At 27.9% G+C, this 15536-nt stretch overlaps 2 protein-coding genes across 4 annotated transcripts in view; one reads left to right on the top strand and one right to left on the bottom strand.

Moving 5' to 3' along the window:
* LOC148230094 (DNA oxidative demethylase ALKBH2-like) overlaps positions 1-15536 on the top strand; it is a 171934-nt gene that overhangs the window by 114531 nt on the left and 41867 nt on the right. The gene's annotated exons all lie outside the window — the stretch shown is intronic.
* Positions 1-15536, bottom strand: part of LOC148230096 (uncharacterized) — a 114298-nt gene that overhangs the window by 65521 nt on the left and 33241 nt on the right. For both annotated transcript variants that reach the window (XM_088196422.1, XM_088196423.1), the window contains exon 2: positions 13744-13824. The gene's annotated coding sequence lies outside the window, so the exon portion shown is untranslated. The remainder of the gene's footprint in view (positions 1-13743; positions 13825-15536) is intronic.

Below are 15536 nucleotides of genomic sequence, written 5' to 3'. Positions count from 1 at the left end.
AATGACCTACTATGAAAAATACTTGACGAACTATATCAGAACAAGGTTTGCTTAATAAATTATATTATTGTAATTGTAATCATTAATGACATTTTATACTTGCAAATTTTAATAATCAATACAATAAAATTCAATGAAATAAACTAATTCAATTATTGCAAAGATAATTGCGCAATTTATATAAGATCATTTTAAAATCACTTACTTTTGCAAAAGATCATTTTAATACTACTTTTTTTAATTTAGGAAATAAAAAGTTGCATTATTTTTTTAGTATATACATACATATGTATAATATTTTGAATATTATTTTAATGCTCACTTTATTTATAACATAGATGCAAGTCAGTTGCATTAAATATGCAGTCGTATTTGTAAATGTATATAACAGTTTAATAGAAAGTATTACAAAATAATTTGGTTGTGTTTCGTAAAACACGTTTTGCTTCAAATGTGTTAATTAAATTAGTTAATAATAAGGAATAAATTAGACTAGCTTTAATTTATACTAAATGTACATCTAAGCATTTAACGCTCGATTTCCATTATATACTACTACCCTGTCTACTTTGAATAGATGGAAAAGCTCTTATACGTTTTATAAATATAATTTACATATTTAAATATAATATATAAAACCTTTAGTATGATGGAAAATAACGACAATTTTCAGTTCTAATAAAAAGAATTAGCTTAACAAATTATTTTTACTGTTTTTATATAACTATTATTTCGCTATATAAATAAGCAATTTAGATACTGTGTAAAGATGCAATTATGGTTCTTAGAGGTATCATATATCATTTATATTTTAGCAAAATAAAATACTTAAAAATGACTATTTATAACATTTTGTGTAGAATGAAAGACCACTGTAAATTAAATAAAAACTGAAAATATAACACTAACCCAAATTATTACGAAAATTTCAGTCACAAATTATTTTCTCTTACCGAAACACAAAATAAAAACTCTCAAGGTTTAGTGAAAAACACAATGCTGTTAATAAAATTTGATTAATTCGACAATTTTAAGAGTAATTTTAAACGCAAGTAAAAGATTTTAATTTTAGTACAGGAAAAACCCATATTAACACAATAAATTTATTTATATATATAAATAAACAAGCAATTTAGATACATTATTTATATAGTCACAAATATAATTAGTATATTTACTTACAAGTATCATAACAACAATCACGTGGATGCAGATCAGTTAGTCTTTTAATAAGATTGCATTTTTAAGAAAGATTTTTGTTCTATTTATTTATTACAAATTTGAATATAATAAATTTATAGATTTACCTAATGCGTCATGATGATCTTTATACAAAAAATATGAATGATTTTAAACATACATATAGATCTAAACAAACACATTATTAATAGAAATTAACACAAAATAGTCAAGTATACCATTAAATATTATGTAAAAACGATTATGGTGCACACCTAAAACAGATGAGCACCATCCCGCATAATATTTACCAACTTCTCAAAGCTCCTAAAACATTACCGTGTTTGGCAAACTCGTGAAGATGCTGGATGGCTCATGTAAGGGAACCGTTTATTTTTAATATTTTACGGAACGCGATTGTGACTCTTTAAACCAGCTAAAAATAAAATCACTGAGCATTGACGGATTGTCGACACCACCCCTTAGCAATTTCAAAACGTACTTCATTAAAAATACGCTATATCTCAAAAATGAAACGAATTGAATCACAACGCTCCTAAAAAATATACACTAGGAAAGACACTAAAAATTATCTAATATAGCTAATTTTTACACTAAATAAATTATTTTATTCCATTTAGCGCTACAATTTTATTCTTGCAGATTGTCGTAGGACTCGTTTTCTTATACCTAACTGTACTTTAATTGTCTCTATTTCTAATATTAAATCTATATACTACTTGTCTTTTTGTAAAAACAGCGAAGACTCCTAAATACTTTCTAGTCATCAGTATATAATATAAATTCTTAATTGTCGCATCTATGTTGTTGATTAACAAAAGAAAAAGTAGAGAACCTAAATTAAATCCCTGTGGTACACCAGAATGAACGAATGATTGCCATAGCTCACATACGTAACGTCTTACCTATATTTATAATTGTATTACCCAAAATCGGCAAATCAGAAGATAGTCAAGTGAAAGTTTTCCTCTACAAACAAATCATAATAATTACGACATATGGTAATATTATATATATAGCTTCAATTTAAATTAATAACAGATACTTTTTCTATATTTATTATAATACAGTTTAAAGGACATCTGTATAATTATATTGATATAATAGATTGACCTTAACAATATTCAATCCATCAAGTCATGAAGCTCTAGCACGAACCCTGACATTTTCCAATCACAAAAAAAAACTCGCGTGCCGATTTTCGCCAACCCTGTCTTACATCACTGGAAGTTATTATGCCCGCGGGTTAAGAGCGATTGCTCCTTTTTCGCCACATAACGCATTCCCCAAATATCTTTTGGGATTTTTATGAAACGTTTTTCCTGTTCCCGTGTCAGTTTATCTTTGAGGTGACGCCTTAATCTGAATCGAACAAATAAGAAGACCGAAGGCGCCTCGAACTTGAACCGAATCGTCTGACGGTTAACCGTTACTGGCGCCGGTTAACAATTTGATTTATTCGCAATATCGTCCACTACGTGATCGTTAATCTCGCGAGGAAATCGTAAAACCAGCGATTATTTTTATAATATAACGAATCGTAAATAGAGGAAAAATCAAGCATTATCATTTATCGGCGTCGTAAATAAACGAGGAATATCCGTACGAGATTTTTTATTATGCACATTGCACTAACTTCATATCGATAGCAATAAAAATAAATAATAGCAAATCTTTTCTCTATATTTTGAGGTCAGATTGTCTAATTAGCACGCGTCTTTCTCCATTGCATTATATATTTCATTAAAATGTATAGCTTTTACTTTATAGTATATTTATACAAGTTAGCTAATTGAAATTGTAATATAAAATATATTGCAATTAATAAAAACAGATCTAAGATATTGTTATATACGCTGTTATCGCCTTAGGCATACAGCGGTAGATTTATAAAGATCAAGATATATTGTTTTTTATAGTAACATCGTACCCTAATTAACAGATGCATTTGAAAAGACTCAAAAAACTATAAATTATTGTAAATGCTATTTTATTAATAATACTATATAACGTTATTTTTAATTTTAAGATCAGATAAATCGATATAAATTTATCAATAAATGATTAAAATGATTGATTGTTATATAATATGACATATTCATTATTTCAAAGTTGACTTTCAAGTTTCAGTAATTAATTAAAGTTAAAAATAAATAATATTACATTACAATTATTACTTTTAATTATAGTACAGGATGCAATTTTTTATAAAATCCAATAAAAATAAGCACATTTATTGTACAAAATATAATTTATGTACTTGCAGTGAAGCATTAAGGGAATTTTCGTACTTTTTTGTAATTTTACCATTATATAATTATTTTATATTTTTTTCGAATTAGTGTAAATCATTTTTAGCATTTTACAAACCAATTGATAATATAATAAGAACTAAAATTTCGCAAATAAATTTTATGGTAAATTATTATTTATAGTGGTTTTTTGTTGCTATACTGAATTTTTTGAGAGAGAATTTGGGAAAGAATTTTTTCAAATTAATGAAGACCTAATATCTCGTGATAGCGTTAATTTTGACTACGAGATCTTAATTTTTATTATATAATATAACCAATTTGTTTTTAAAAATAAGAGTTAAAAATAATTTACACTAATCTGAAAAAAATATATAAAATAATACAGGCGGCCCTCGACTTTCGGACGTTCGACTTTCGCACAATTCGCTATTTCGCACATTTACAAAAAAAAAAACAATTTTTTTAAATTTAATTTTTTTTTAAAAAAAATAAAAAAATATATAAACACGAGTGAGAAACGGAAAAACTTGTGTTGATACGAACAAAAATAAATCAAGGACTCATAAACTTTACACGATTCAAGACAAAGATGGAAATTATTAGACGTTCTGATAGCGGTGAATTTTTTGCTTCAATCGGACGTTCTTATGATACAAACAGGTCTACGATATGTTCAATTTTGCAAAATAAAAATATAATTAAGGAATACTTTCAAAATTGTGGAAAATAAAGATATATTTCCACAATCTTTAAAGATATGTTTTCAAAAAAACACAGCAAAAAAAAACATGGATGAAATGGAAAATCTTTTTCATCATGGATCGATGACCAACATCAAAAAGATGTCCCTCTGAGTATTTCAATTATTCAAACATAAGCTCTTAGTTTGCACAAAGATTGGAAGGATAGATTAAAAAAGATTTTAACACGGTTTTTCAAGCAAGTAACGGTTGATTTTACAATTTTAAAATGAGGTATTCTTTTCATAATATTAAATTTACTGGAGAATCGGCTGATGCGGATGAAGATGCTGCAAAAGAATTTATTTCCTAATTATCCAAAATTATTGAAGATGGAGAATATTCTTCTAGCCAAATATTTAATGTAGATGAGACAGGTTTATTTTGGAAAACTCTTTAACAATGAAATATTAATGAAGCCTTCACGCACCTCGACAATTTTTTTAATATTATGGAAGATTATGATCCAATGGAGAACGCATATCTCAAGTGCGTAGGGCGATCAATAAAAACATAGCATGTTATAAAATACTATATGAAGAAAAGAAAAAGAATAGTAAAAAACAGTTAACTCTTGATAACTTTTCAAAGGAAACACCCGCAAACCCCACTTAAACGTGTCTCTTAAACGCCTCTTAAACATCTTATATTTACTTGATAAATAAATATTTTAAAATACACACAATTTCAATTTTTTTACTTCCCTCGACTTTCGTACATTCAACATTCGCACACATTTTCAGGAACAAATTATGTGCGAAAGTCGAGGGCCGCCTGTAATATAACAAAAAAGGACAAAAATTTTGAGAACTATTATTTTTTAATGGACACTTTTAATTAAATATTCTTTGCTAAAATGACAGTACCGAAAATATTTTAATCGAAAATCTATATCATATTAATTTAATTGTGTAATTTTAATAATAATTTTACTTAAAAATAAATATTAATTTGTTTCTCCAGAGTAAGAAATCTTAAAAATTGAAACCTACACATTTTTCCCTTTAGGCAATATTTAATCTTAGTTAGAGTACTTAATATATTCTAAAATATAATCGACAATAAATCTTTCTATGCAGTATGACCGTTAATACAATCAACAACCAATACTAAAATTATAGTATGTGAATCAGTAACATATTTTATTAATTATGAACTAATATTACAAATAACAATCAATATACATCATTACAATGTTATTTTATTCATCACGATATTCATGCGTGAGATTATAAAAAATAAAAACAACCTAATCTGTGATAATCGATCGGAATTATAACTAAATATATATATATATATATATAATTATCACTAATTCCGATCTACCAGACCAGATAGAAATTTAAAAATACTAGTTTCTTTATATGATTTGAACACAAATCTTTTCTGTATTAATCACTAATTTAAACCTCTTATCTATCATGCTGGTTGATATGATTTATATTAGACCTACATCATTTCTTTTAAATTCATATACATGAAACAAGTATTTCTCAATATTTATATACATATAAACCAGCGATTAACTTCGAGAACTGACTTTAGAAGCACTAATTTAATTTAAAAAGTTAAACTCAAACTTCTGCGGCTTATTAATCACAAACTCAACATTCTCATTAAAAAACTAGACTTTGATTACTTACTAACTACGTTAAATATTATTTAACTTTTTGAAAGTCAAATAATATTTATAACCCAAAAGATTTTCTTACTATTTGTATACATTTTTAATTATTGATAATAAAAATAAATATTATAGTATAAAGAAATATTCTTAAATTAGCAGAAAAATAGAATATCATTACACCTACATTTTTTCTTTGATTAGCTTTGAAATGAGCAATGTTTTTTTTTGTGAAACACGACCATGGAATGAGATAATGGGTCGTCACGTTCATCATCATCGATGATGGTTCCGAGAAATGAAAAAAGAAACGACTTTCATGAAATACGTTATTATGATATTCGGCGAAGTATGTGTGTAAATCGAGTGCGATGTGATATGGCAGAGTTAAAAGATGTGTGCAAAAATAGCTCGTGCCATTTTTGTACGGCCTTGGTTCCCGATTGACGATATCCTGTCGTGTCTTTCGGGCTTTGAAATTGACAAATGGCCGGACAATGCCGAATGCCACATCGCTCTTCGTGCATCGTTCTCTTCTGGATTTGGAGAAGAGGAGAAGGTCGCTTTATGGATCGATTGTGATCAGATTAATCTTCATATGGTGAAATGCACGTTGTAGGATCACTAAATCAATTTAGATTGACACCGCTGTTGTGTTGTATCGGGGAGATGGATAACATTTTTATATGCGACCTAAATTGATAATCTGCCAAACGGGAGATTAAAATTGACCGTGAAGTATTTTAATCAGATATTTTTATAAATACGTTTCATCAAAAAAATATTGTTATCTTGATAACTTATGGAAGAAAAGTATTTTTATAAATTAGAACTTAATACATATCCTAACAATTCAATGCCGGATAGGAAGTATTTTATTTTTTAATTATAAAGCATGCATATAACTTACTGCGTAATAGCTATTCAAGTTTAATCTAACCTAACAAACAATATTGATACTGTCAGTAACATATCGGTAGCTTAATTGTAACTTAGCGAACTCTACATTACTTTGGTTTGGAGGGTTTCGGGAAATATTTATTTTAGACTAACGCAGTTCTAGATCAAGGGTCGGCAAACAACGGCCCGCGGGCCATATCCGGCTCGCCATCTGGGAATAGAATTTATATTTACAAACCCTTTGAATTTTCAAAGTATGCGCTATAACTGAATTTAGATGAAAGTGAAATGCGAAATGTTCTTATTGCAATATTATATTCTCTTGTCATTGTCAAAATCATAAAAGAAGGCACTAGTGGACTTTGAATGTCTTGCTTTTAAAGCAGAAGTATAAATTATTTTGTAATCGAATTACATGACAAAGCATTATGTTTATTATCTGTAATAAAATAGTACAGTATACTTCGTTTATACCAGACTAAGCACTTGATACGATATTTGTATCTTATAGAAAAATTTAAAAGCTTAAAACGATTTTTTTCATGAAAATAAGGCTCATTTATTAACTAATAAAATAATGATATTAACTGAACGTGTATGATTCCGGGGTTTCAATGAATATAATTGCTAGAAGTGTTGAGCACATTGTGAGTAACATCAATAGCCAATTTAATTACAAAAAAAATAATTCTAAAATATACTTTGGCTCTACTTATTGGTTTTCAGTGAAACCGCCAGATAAAGTCAAAGAAAATTAGTGGTTTTCAAAGCGTGCTATGTCAATTTATAATAAATGCACTTCACGAAATAGTGAATATTTTGTATAATTAAAGGGTTAGGTAATAATAGTACCAGTTTATTAGAATTTTTAGAGGCTTATGCAAATAGCTAGTTACTAAGTAATGTATTGGTTTGCACCACATTGAATTATAAATGGAAATTATATACTTATATAATATGTATATATGCGACGCCTCTTAAAAGACACTAGGAACTCCTGGCCTTAGATATACTTTTTAGTTGCTGCTGTTTATTTTAGAAATCAATGTTATGTTTTAAGTTACATGGGGTAACTACAGATGAAAATATTTTTAATAAAGTTAAGAAAACTAAGTAACTATGATTAAAGTGAATCGACTAAATTTGTCACATCATATGGTTTTAAATATATGTGCAAAATGGGTTAGGCAAATTCGGAAATTAATTAAATATTAATTATAATATATATTAAATATTTATATTTAAAAATTAATTAAATAATTAAAACTTTCTTAACGAAATAACAAAATAAATGCTGTAAATATCATGGGATTTCTTATAGGGATTCAACTTAAACTCTACTGAAAAGCAAAGTTAATATATGAAACTTTCTACTGAAGACATTTCGACAACTACTATCGGTAAAAAAATAAATCTCTTTGTAACGAATACCGAAATAACAAAATTCCAGTATAACGAATCTTCAATTTGTCCCAAAAAAATTTTCATAAAAATGTTTTCATTGTAACAAAGACTGATCTCGGTATAACGATATATTTTGATCCGAATTTAAGAATAACGTTACAACTTGAAACAATATTTCCCCGAATGTGTGCCTGATGTGTACACAAGCGACATTCAATATGTTTTGACGACCCTCAAACTTTTTTTATAAAACATTTTTAACACTTTTATTGTGTTCATTACAGTATCATTAAAATGGACAAAAAACGATCTCACAAACTTGTAAGAGGTTTCTATATGCTGTAATAAAAAATATAATAAGAATATATCATCTCCCTTACATACAATATAACGAAATTTTTTCTTTGTTCCCGTGAGCTTCGCTATACTGAGATTTCACTGTAATACGTTTATTTTATTAATATAAATTATTTAACATATTAGTTATATATACTACACATATTACTGGTTTATAACCATTTTCCTCTACAATTTGTTATTAGCTACTATTAAATAAAAAATAACAATAAATTATATGATAATTTGATTGTTTTTTACTGAAAATTTGGAACCATTGCTATGTTGTCTTAAGCCTCTAAAGCAATATGTGCTTTGACATGTTGTGCTACTATTGGCATTAATTGATTTACTATCAATGTCAAGCTGCTTTATTAATGTTCCATGTCAAAAATTAAAAAATAAGTGAAATCTCCATTCGCAAAAAAATGCGGTTTAACATATTCTTTTCCAATCTAGATGCAAGTGCAGAATTTATTTCGATTTTTAAAAATCTATCGACATTAAAATTGAGAGACTTTTACTTTATCTTCAACTAGAAGTGATTAATCTACAATTTTATAACATGCTATAAGGAAAATTCCAAGAAAAGAAACTAACAGAAATTCCTTAATACTTATTTTATGTGACGAATATGATCAATTGAAATCATATGCTTGGGGATTTATATACATGTGAAAAAATATTTTCGAAAATGAAGTACATAAAATCACAATTTCAGGTCAGCAATAACATATAATCATTTGCAATAAATTTTTACTATAAAAAGAGACAAACTTTGAGTCTAAGTTTGATAAATGTAAAGCTTATTACAGGAGAAAAATATTTTAAACAATTTGCAATTGATGCCAAAATTCATAATAGCTTCATATAGATGCTAAGTTAATTTTTGAAGCTTACTTTAATTTTGTCTTTACAAAATTTTTTGCTGGCTTTTACTCTAAATTATTACATATAGACATTTTTAATATTCAATATATTTAATTTATATAATAAATAAATTTAATTTATCAATACGCGATAAAGATACGTCACTTTTAACACGTCATTACATCGAAATGCTCAAACGCGATAATCATGCGTTTTACAAATTTTCTCCTTGTGCTTAATAAGATGACCAAACCCTTTCAGTTTGTCAAGCATTTCTCAGAAGAAATCTTGAATCATTTAAATTCTTACATAAATTGAAAGTTAAAAAGTACATTGAATACATATGTGCCCTTTTAAATGATTACTAGATAAACTTAAGTGTTATCATGTTATCCACACCTGCCAGTCATTGTTGTTTACGTCTTCAATTGTCGAAAATTATAGCCACATCCTTAACAGTTTTCATCACGCATATCCTGCGCCATTTAATTAATGTTTTTCAAACGATTATGTATATGCTATAATACCTATTTTTTATCTTTGAGGTATTTATAGTTGAACAATATTATTACAACTACATTACGGATGACTAGAATAATGAGTCGGCCGCAAACGTGTCGCATTCTAACCACTCTCACTTTCTATGCGACCTTACCAGATGCCGTTTATAGCCATTTCGTATTTCCTAATTTTATAACTAAGCTTTAGAAATGCACCCGACGTACACACGGTGACCACTAATGGTATATTTGATCTTTGGAACGGCCAGAGAATAACAATAGAGTCCAATGACATCGCGATTAGACCAAAAAACCACGGGCACTTTATCACGTTTTACTTATTGTCGAGCATGTGTGCCAATAACCTTGCTAATTTCGGCGTAAAATAAATAACTGTTTAGAACAAATCCAAGGTAATACGCAAAATTTTGTTCATGATTCTTAAGATTCTTAACACTCAATTATTGTAAGATTTCCTAATCGACATTAACATATGTACAATTTTATTTTATCTATCTTTATAATACAAAATATCAATTCAATCTTGATATTTTATGTTATAATACAACAATAAAGATTAGATTGATTACAAATATGTATTTTTAGACTCAAATAATATTTTATTATCAGCTCAGTTCCAACCTCACGTATGTGATTTTCTCATTAACATGTTCTGTTACATTCTAACTGTACCGTATCCCAATATACTTTCCATTTCACTCAAAAGTGAATTTCGTCTGAAAGAATTAAATGAAATTGTCTTTTGTGTAAAGCAGGTGTATGTTTACAAACGACAAGGAATAAATAACGTATATAAAAATTTCTGGATTTTATAAATTATTTATATATTTTTTTTTTAATAAAACGAAGACAATCGAAACCTGAATATAAAAGCAATGAACATATATATTATTAAAAAATTAAAACATACATTGTCCTATACGAACTGAACCAGCTCGCCGTGTGTGCAAAAAGAGAATATCAAAGAGTTGGCAAGAGCTCCGGTCCTAGCCTTTACAGGCAAGAACAAAGGACGCTACAGATAACTATGCTTCACATATGACGCTGCTCGAGCACCAAAGGGTTGTCCACTCTACTTTTTTTCAGCAATTTCCACAAAGTTTTAATTACATACAAACTTATGTGGGTTGACAACGAAACAAATATGCTTCGTATTAAGGCATCATAAAGAATGCGCAATAGTATAGAATTCTTAAAGTAGCGCGCATTTCTCAAGATAAAACTGAGCATTTTTATCGGTCTGCATAGTGTAGATTAAATTTCCAGTGTATATTAAACGCCACACCAAGATCCATAGTAAAGGAAGGCCTGTCCAAAATATATCTACCAAGATGGTAGGAGTATTCCGCTGACATTTGACATTTAACTCTCTTGTCGTCAGCATATAATAACAAATTTGAGTGATTTATTGCCGTTTCTATGTCATTAATGAACAATAGAAACCGTAATGGACCTAAGTTGGATTCTTGCGGTACTCCAGTAGAGCTATTAAATCGTTCAAAACATAAGTTTTTTTTCTAGATAAATAATTTAAAAATAACTTTGTGAGACCTTCAGAAAATCCGTAATCAGATCATTTTTTCACGAATAAATCGTGATTGACTTTATCAAACGCCTATTCTAAATCGATGCATATAACGTCCACTAGTACATCAGAGTCCAATAGTTTCGATGCAAAACATACAGCTACAATAATTAAAAATATATTTATTATGATCGACAACAAATTAGACTCGAACTGGATTTTTGAAACGAAAACTAGTTTTTGATATCATGAAAAGAACTAGTTTTTGCTCACATGAAAATACTACATAATATAAGTCGATAATTGAATTTTGTATTAAAAAACTGCTAATATAAATGAATCTAAATTGAGACCCCTCGAAAAAAAATCATGTTTAGGCTACTTTTATTTGGGCTATTATCTCATATAATACCTATATTTAAAAAATATAATTTTTGATATGTATATTGTATTAGGAATTTCAAGTCAATTATGTAATTTTGGCAACTTTTAGATGAGTCATTGTGACATTATTACTGATATTAATAATCAATTATCTAAAACACCTTTCATTATATTGTCTAGGCTCATTTAAACTAAGCTACCGGTCCTAATTAGTTGAAAATATAATATTTTTAGAGACTAAGATATTCCAAATGTAACATGATACGAAAAAATCGCTATGAAAAAAATTTCCCAAAAAAAGAAAAACGATAGCTAATTCCACTTCATACAATGCGCTTTTTAAAAATATTTTAAAAATAATGTGCAATAAGAAAAAACCGCTCTGTTTGGGAATTGACAGATTGCAAAAATGTGTGGAGGCTTTCCACAGAGTTTTTTCTTATCAAAAAATTCCCAAATAAATAGAACAAGAATAGCCGATTCCATTTCAAATGATATGGGATTTTTATAAAATATGTGTGATAAGAAAAAAACCGCTCTATGTGGGAATTGACAGATTGTAAAACTGTATGTGGGCTTTCCACAGAGTATTTTTCACCGAATATTTCCCAAAAAAAAAACAACAACACCAAAGATTGCTGATTATACTTCAGATGATACTTGGTTTTCAAAAAGTTATTTTAAAAATAATGTGTGATAATGTACCCACTCATATTAATGATCAATGTTTATATTATATTTTTATCCTATATTTTGATTAATTGAAATAAAAATTTACATATTAAAACATTGGCGCAAATTATTGCTTAACAACTCTTAATTACTCTAATCGACCTTATCTTTGTTTGGTAATCTAAGAACTACTTTTAGATAGGAAAAAACCGCTCTGCGATAGATTGCAAAAATGTATGGGAGCTTTCTATTTTTTTTTTCACTAAAAATTTCCCATAAAGAGAACAACGACAGCTAATTCCACTTCATACGATGCGCTTTTTAAAAATATTTTAAAAATAATGTGTGATAAGAAAAAACCGCACTGTTTAGGAATTGTCAGATTGAAAAAATGTATGGAGGCTTTCCACAGAGTTTTTTTCAACAAAAATTTCCCAAAAAAAATAGAACAAGGATAGCCGATTCCACTTCAAATGATATGGGATTTTTATAAATTATGTGTGATAAGAAAAAACCGCTCTATGTGAGAATCGACAGATTGTAAAAATGTACGGGGGATTTTCACATAGTATTTTTCATTGAATATTTTCCAAAAAAATAGATAATAAACAAGGATAGTAAATACTTCAGATTAAATGTGCTTTTTAAAAATAATGTGTGATAATGTACCCACTAATATTAATGATAAATATTGTAATATATTTCAAGTTCTCCTATATTCGAATTAATTAAAATAAAAATAAACATGTTTAATTATTGGCAAAAAAGTATTGCTTGATAATTTATACAATAAAATACTGTAATAATATAATTACATAATATATATATTTTTTCATTTAATAAAATATCTAGAGAATTTTCGTAAAAATCGCGAATTTATATTTTTCAAGAAATTGAAAACATAAGATGGCTTCCACATTGCTTAAAATATTGAAAAAAAAATTTTAAAGGCAATTAAGAAAAAAATGTATCACACTAAAAGTGAGAAAGTTATAAACTAGTTGAGTTTGATATTATTGAAACTATTGTATATTACTGTATTATATATTCTATCTGCCTTGGACTCTAATCAACCACTACAGTTGACTGTCAACTAAAATATCTACCATCGTTGATTAATCACATAACCTTTTGATAGCTAAATAATTTAAATATGAACATTATTTATCAAACTAATACTTTTAATATCACCTAATATCTTATGTACCCATTAATAAGAAAATTGCGATTCTACTTAATTGTATTCATATTAAAATGCAACATAGAATGACACTACATATTTTTATGAATATATTATAAATAATTTACTTACGTTTTTAAGTATGTCGCTTGATCTTGTAGAAAATACAGCTTGCACAAATAATCCGGATAAATTCACGATTACAACCAAAACCTGCAAAACGAAAAAATATATAATACAATACCGAGTCATAACGTGTTTTTAATGTATAAGCATAAGATTATCTTACAGGACCTTGTCGAAAAATCTACACTTCCTCGGTGTCCCGAGAAAATGGCGCATTAAACGTACCAAAGGCCATTTTCATTTAACCGATATATACACTCAGAGATATCAAACCTTTTTATAAAATATATACAGGATTATATTCTCACTTTGTTTAGAGATGTTTTTTTCTAAAATATCGCGGTCGTTCCGCGTATCGAGTGACCGTAATTAACGGTAAAAGTGGAACGAGCCGAATGCGTAAATTCGGAGAAAGTGTCTCACTTGCAGAAATTAATATCGATTATATGAATTTGCACTATGATGCATATATGAATATACAATTTTAAGAACATTATGGACCTCTATTAATTTATATTAGATATCTCATTTTTCACTAAAACAAATGAAGACGTGGCAACGCAGTATAAACAAAAAATAAAAGAGGGCTTCCATAGCTACGAAAACAATAGTAACTAAACAAGAATAATCTGAAGCATACAACCGTAAAACAGTTGTTACATCAGCAGCAGAAAATGTATTATATTATATAAAAAAGCAGCAATCGTACAAGATCATCTGTTAAAATCGACAAATTACTGCGCAGAGAGAAAAACAGAACCTACTTAGAGAAAAAAACGACAAAGTGAGAAACACACGCTGGACGAGATTGAACAGCTCATCAAAGAGAGCAATAACAGTAGATTTTTCACCGTAAAGTTAACCAACTTGGAAAAGAATTTAAACCATGTGCATGGATAAAGAAGGAGCCATCATAACTGTAAACCCATGATGATCTATTAAACGATTTAAAGAGAGAGCTGCTTAAAAATAATATGTCACCAGGTAAAGACAAACATTCTGGAGAGATGTTAAAAAAAGAGGATTATTTTTTGCAACACATACACAAAATTATTAAAAATATTCGGAAATATGCAAACATAACCTCTGAATGAAATACATAAATTATATGTCAAATACATAACAAGGGTGACTCATTACAGAAGTACAACATATAAAATATTATCTAATAAAGAAAATACAACCTAATAAAGAAAAAATAATGAGGTAAATACCAAATTTATAAACGGAATAGACCAACTTTTCCCAATTCGATAAATTTTATAAAAGCCCAGGAAATTTAATATTGAAATGCACCATTTATTTATTTATTTTAGAGCTGAATATGACTCGAAAAATACAAGTAGATTATATGCAGCCATAGAGAAATTTGGCGTCCCGAAGAAGCTTATAAAGAGACGAAGACCTAATCTTGAGATGTCTGGCCAGTAATGATGATGAATTCCTGTATCTCCTGTAGCTTGATATAAGGCAAGTGATATATTTTTTAATTGGTAAAGAGCATATTTATATTAATCTCTGAGCTAATTCATCTCAGTGCAATTAATAAGCCTGTTTCTTAAATTGAACAGAATAAAAGTTTGGCTTTTGATTTTTTTTTAATTGTTATATTTGCCATTTTTAATATAAAGCATTAAAAATCTCATCATTATTTTTTAAATAAGCTCATCAGTACTTACGGATGGTTTTTCACTAATTTCTATTTCATAAACGTCACTTCCTTGCTTCAGATTCACATCACCAATTTGCTGAATTTGCCATTTTTATTTTTGCAAAGAATAAACCTCACCCAGCAGAAT

Source organism: Plectrocnemia conspersa, unplaced genomic scaffold (assembly GCF_051122295.1).
Source record: "Plectrocnemia conspersa isolate PC_06_02 unplaced genomic scaffold, ASM5112229v1 ptg000011l, whole genome shotgun sequence".
NCBI lineage: Eukaryota > Metazoa > Arthropoda > Insecta > Trichoptera > Polycentropodidae > Plectrocnemia > Plectrocnemia conspersa.
The sequence above is the reverse complement of the archived record's forward strand: the minus strand, read 5'-3'. Positions and strand labels throughout refer to the sequence as shown.